The 5,973-nt window shown below is 39.0% G+C and overlaps 1 pseudogene; it reads right to left on the bottom strand.

Annotated features, from left to right (window-relative positions):
• Window positions 1-1,520: 1,520 nt before the first annotated feature.
• Window positions 1,521-2,014, bottom strand: LOC110338877 (annotated as a pseudogene).
• Between the last annotated feature and the right edge of the window lie 3,959 nt (window positions 2,015-5,973).

Below are 5,973 nucleotides of genomic sequence, written 5' to 3'. Positions count from 1 at the left end.
CATGTTAATTGAAAGAAGTCAGTCTCTATAGTTTACATTTATATAGTTCCATTTATATCAAATGTCCAGAACAACAACAACAACAAAAAAATAAAAATAAGCTCTCTTAAACTGTCACCTTTCTTACTCTCTAGCCCTTTCTCTCTTTCTCTTCCCCTCTCTCGCCATGTGGCCATGGCCAGTCTCTTTCTCTCTTTCTACCTTCTCTCTTTCTCTCTTTCTCTCTGCCTTTCTACAATAAAGCTGTAAAACCATAAAAAAAATTAAAATGAAACAAAACAAAAAAAACGATTGGAAGAAAATGAAGACTTTGGTAGATAATCATTCAGAAGTTGGAAACATGCTAAGTAATGAAAATGAGATGCATTTTCAGTAGGTAAAAATAATTTTAAATTACACAGCTGAGAGAGTTTTACAATTCTCAATAAACTAAAACCATAAGACGTAATTATTTCAAAAGTAAGTTTCATAAAAAGTTAACATATTACTAAAAATGTTTTCCAATAAAACCATAAAAAATCCTGAACCTCTCAGTGGAGTAAATGAACATAATCATTATTTAATTATATAATGGTATATTTAAATATGAATCTGCTAAATTTACACATATTAGTAGCGGCAGATTTTAAACTATGTAGAGTTGTGAAAACTCATTAAAAGTGTATGAGAATGATGAGTGCCAATTCACACATGGCATTATTTTTCAAGGAATGAAATTGGAATGTAATGCCCAGTATACTTTGCCCATCTTAGTAACATTCTTAATTACTAGAGTATTTGTAGCTACAATAGGATCTTATTGTACTTTTCCTTATCATTCTAGTTAAGCTCAAATACAGTATACCTTAAACATGTAGCGGGGTGAATGGATAACTTAGTGAATAATAATACATATATTACTCTTGCAGAAGTTGTGAGCTCGGCCCTTGGCATCACACAACACAGTTCATAATCACCTGTAATTTCAACAGCAGGGATGTGATTCCCTTTTCTGAACTCTACAAGAATTTCCACATACATGTACATACCTACAAAGACACACACATACACATATACACATATATGCATATACTCATATATGCGTATACACATATATACATATATAATTAAAAGGAGTATAATAGTTACAAGAAAATGTTTTAAATGTACAGTGAATTTAGAATTGATTAGACTCAATGGTAAGGCTTAAAGCATGGTAAATTGTGGCTTTGTTTAAGTTTTCTGTTTGTTTTCTATCTAATTCTCAAATGTGTATATATTCTAAAAACATATGAAATAAATTGAGTGAGTTACTTAATAACTGATTTTTTTTTAACAGTTCTCATTTAGTTTTTATTCATAATCATAAACTTAACTTTGCAATCCAGCTAGACCTGAAGGGGAATGAGGAAAATATGGAACCCAAAGAACTTCACTGAGAGCAGAGATTATAGGACATTGCGAGCACATGGGGTAGGGGTGCTCTCCTGAGCTACAGGAGGAATGGTTTGATGGGTAAAATGCTCGCAAGTCAAAAGAAATTAGAATTGTCCACAGTCGGAAACTGTGATCTTCTTGCTGGTCTTGACATTCCTGGACCCAGAACACTCCATGGCTTCCACAATGTTCATGCCTTCTTTCACCTTCCCAAAGACCACATGCTTGCCGTCCAGCCATTCAGTCATGGCAGTGCAGATAAAAAACTGGGAACTGTTTGTGTCTGGTCCAGCATTTGCCATGGACAAGATGCCAGGACCTGTATGCTTCAGGATGAAGTTCTCATCCTCAAAATTCTCTCCATAGATGGACCTGCCACCAGTGCCATTATGGTGTGTAAAGTCACCACCCTGACACATGAATCCTAGAATAATTCTGTGAAAGGAGGAACCCTTATAGCCAAATCCTTTCTCTCTAGTGCTCAGAGCATGAAACTTTTCTGCTGTCTTTGGAACTTTGTCTGCAAACAGCTCAAAGGAGACAGGGCCAAGGGCTCATCATCGGCCAAGATGTCAAAAAACATGGTGGGGTTGACCATGGCTACAGCAAGCAGCAGAAAGGGATACAGAAAATGTGGTACATTTACACTATGGAGTACTACTCAGCTATCAAAAACAATGAATTTATGAAATTCCTCAGCAAATGGATGGATCTGGAGGATATCATCCTGAGAGCAGAGATTATAGGACATTGCGAGCAGATGGGGTAGGGGTGCTCTCCAATCACAAAAAGAACTCACTTGATATGCACTCACTGATAAGTGGATATTAGCCCAGAAACCTAGAATATCAAAGATACAATCTCCAAAACACANGAAAATCAAGAATAAGGAAGACCAACAAATGGATACTTCATTNCTCCCTAAAATAGGAAATAAAATACCCATGAAAGAAGTGGCAGAGACAAAGTTTGGAGGTAAGATGAAAGGATGGACCATCCAGAGACTGCCCCACCCGAGGGTCCATCCCATAATCAGCCACCAAATGCAGACACTATTGCATATGCCAGCAAGATCTTGCTGAAAGGACACTGATATAGCTATCTCTGTGAGGCTATGCCACTGCCTGGCAAATATAGAAGTGGATGCCCACAGTCATCTATAGGATAGAACACAGAGACCCCAATGGAGGAGCTAGGGAAATTACCTAAGGAACTGAAGGGATCTGCAACCCTATAGGTGAAACAACAGTATGAACTAATCAGTACCCCCAGAGCTCACGTCTCTAGATGCATATATAGCAGATGGCCTAGTCGGCCATCATTTGGAAGAGAGACCCCTTGGTCTTGCAAACTTTCTATGTCCCATACAGGGGAACGCCTGGGCCAAGAAGTGGGAGTGGGTGGGCAGGGGAGCAAGGTGGGGGGAGGGTATAGGGGACATTCAGGATAGCATTTGAAATGTAAATGAAGAAAATATCTAATAAAATAAGTCAAAAAATAACATTAGTGTTGAAGCTAGTGTGCTGGAGAGAGGGATTAGCATTTAAGACCATTTGCTGCTTTTCCAGGGGGCTGGATTTTGGCTCTTGGCACCCATAGCAACAGCTTACAGCCTCCTGTAACTCCAGCTCCAGGGGTTCTGACAACTTCTTTTGCCCTCTTCATGAACTCACACACATGATAATCACCCACAGATATACATGAATAATAAATGAATAAATAAGTCATAAAAGAAACTGGAAGTCAGCACTTTGCCTAACTTTTAAAAACAGGTCTAGTTGTCTTGATTTGTAACTACTGCATGTTCAGATAGCTCATAAACTGAAATAGTATCATTTGTTGCAAGCAAATATTCATGAATATCTGTGAATTTTTTTTCATTCGTTGATTCTCAACATTGGGTGTACACTAGAATCCCATTGCAAAATTACTATTAAAAAACAATAAGAGGCACATGCAGAAGTTGTGGTTTAATTAGTTCTCAGTCTAATTCCGACACTGGCTGCTTATGAAAGCACTCCAGTTTGTTTGACCCGAGAACAGGTGTGTAAAACCCTGCTCTAGACATTGTGCTCACTCATGATATCCTGTGCAGTCTGATCCCCTTCTCAAATACAACTTGTCCTAACTCTTCCTGCTTCTCTGAAACTGGTACTTTCTATGATTGTCTTGCATCATAGACATCCTCTTGTTTTTATCGTCTGCAAATTTATTTGATCCCACATTTCCCTCAGCTCTGTGGAAGAGAATTCATCTTCCCTACATGTAATTTTTTTTTCAAGCTCACCTCAGGGGAAGAGCTTTGCATATGTGCCAATGAATTACTCTGTTGATAAGCAAAAATATGTAAATACAAAACATGCAAATTAAAATTAATTCAGATATATACTATGAGTTAGGGTTTTGTTGAAAGCTTGCATAAATATTGAGGAAAACAATACACTTTAACTAGAACACAGCTTAATACAGTTTGATATTATTTCTGGTAAATCACAGAACCCAACAGACACCCTTTTTTGCCTTATGTTAATTGTACTTTCCTCTGTTTAATAAAACTTGCTTATATGCTTTTTTTGCTAACTTTTGGATGTTGTTTTATCATTCACTGGGTAGCTAGATTGCATAGCGAAGGTTAAAAGGCATATGCACTTTCAGGAAAAAAGACCAATATATGTTTGAAGATCATCCAGAACAGACAACTTGTGAGACATACTTAACTGATGTAGTATTTAATCAAAGTGGCCAGAGGCTAGACATAAAAAATTTCATTCCTTGTGGAGTGCTGATTTAATGATACATCTACTTGATGGCCAATGAGTAACACAGCTGCATATATTCCACTCTGCAATAGTATAGGGTACCTTCTTTATCCACCATGAGGCCAGAAATAAAGAATTCTGAGACCATACTTAAGGACCCTTAGTACTATGCCTGTATAAAGCAGAGGAATGCAAATTAAGTACCAAAAAGGGCATATCCCTGTATAACAAAAGAGCCCAAACACATACTAGAGGGATCTTTAACACCCAGTAAGGCAATATTCTGAGTCAAAGTTACTGTTTGTGGACAAGTAGGGAAACAAGATGGAGCACATGATTGACATTATCAACATATACTTATGCCTAAAATAAAATAACAAGCTATGTAGGTACCTTACAATGGGGAGAGGGAACTTGTAGAGCCTACCTCCAGCAGAAAGACAGGGCATCAAGTGAAGGATGGGGTTGCCATTCCATCAAAAACTCTGACCCACAATTGTTCCTGTCTGAAAGAACTGCAGGGACAAAAATATAGAAAAGCCTGAGGCAAAGGAGGTCCAGTGACAGATCTAAATTGGGATCCAGCTCAAGGGGAAGCCCCAAAGCCTGACACTATTACTAAAGCTATGGAGTGCTCACAGAGACCTATCATTATTGCACTCTGAAAGACCCAACAAGCAGCTGAAAAATCAGATGCAGATATTTACACCCAACCAATGGACATAAGCTGCTTATCCCTCTGGCTGATTTAGGGAAAAGTTGGAAGAAGCTGAGGAGGAGCTTTCCTCAGCTTTCGGAGCACCAGCAGTCTGAATTAACCTGGACTCTTGAGATCTCTCAGATACTGGACCACCAACCAGGCAGCATACACCCTGCATCCCTGTTCCCTGGGGTGTCAAGTCTCTACAGGATAGGTTTACCCTTCCCCACTGAGGTCAGACAAGGCAATCCTCTGCTACATATGTGCTGGGGGTCTCAGACTAGCCCTTGTGTACATTGTATGCTCTTTGGTTAGTGGCTTAGTCTCTGGGAATTCCTGGGGATCCAGATCAGTTGACACTATTGCTCTTTCTATGGGTCTGCCATCTCCTTCAGCTCCTTTAATCCTTCCCCTAATTATTGTATAGTGGTACCTGACTTCCGTCCCATGTTTAACTATAAGTATCTTCATACTTATATGGTGGTATAAGCCTGCTGCTTGGTCTGCTGCTGGTAGAGCCTCTCTGAGGGCAGCCATGATCATCACCTATGTGCAAGCACAATATAGACTCAGTAATAGTGTCAGGCTTTGGTGCCCACCCAAGGGATGGATCCCTTAACCAAAAAGCCTAAGAGTGGGAAGATGGAACATGAAGAGACTATCGCCAGTACTTCGACAGGGCCTTCAGTGGAGGGATGGGTACCACAACCCACCTTCCAATTTTTTGACCCAGAATTGTTCCTGTATAAAAGAAATACAGGGACAAAAGTGGAGCCGAAACTGAAGGAAATGAGACCAGTGATTGGCACAACTTGAGATCTATTTCTATTCTTAAGGTTGGTGTTTTCATTAAGATATCCTGGATGTTTTGTGGTTGAATATTTTTAGATTTATTTTATTTAACCAAGGTATCTATTTCTTCTATCTTGTCTTCAATATGTGTAACTCTTTCTTCCATCTCTTGTATGCTATTAGAAAGGATTGCCTCACTTCTAGCAGGGACCAGATGGGTTTAGTTCAGAATTCTATCAGACTTTCAAAGAAGACCTAATTCCAACTCTCCTCAAAGTATTCCACAAAATAGAAACAGAAGGTACT

Source organism: Mus pahari, chromosome 22 (assembly GCF_900095145.1).
Source record: "Mus pahari chromosome 22, PAHARI_EIJ_v1.1, whole genome shotgun sequence".
NCBI classification, from domain to species: domain Eukaryota; kingdom Metazoa; phylum Chordata; class Mammalia; order Rodentia; family Muridae; genus Mus; species Mus pahari.
The sequence above is the reverse complement of the archived record's forward strand: the minus strand, read 5'-3'. Positions and strand labels throughout refer to the sequence as shown.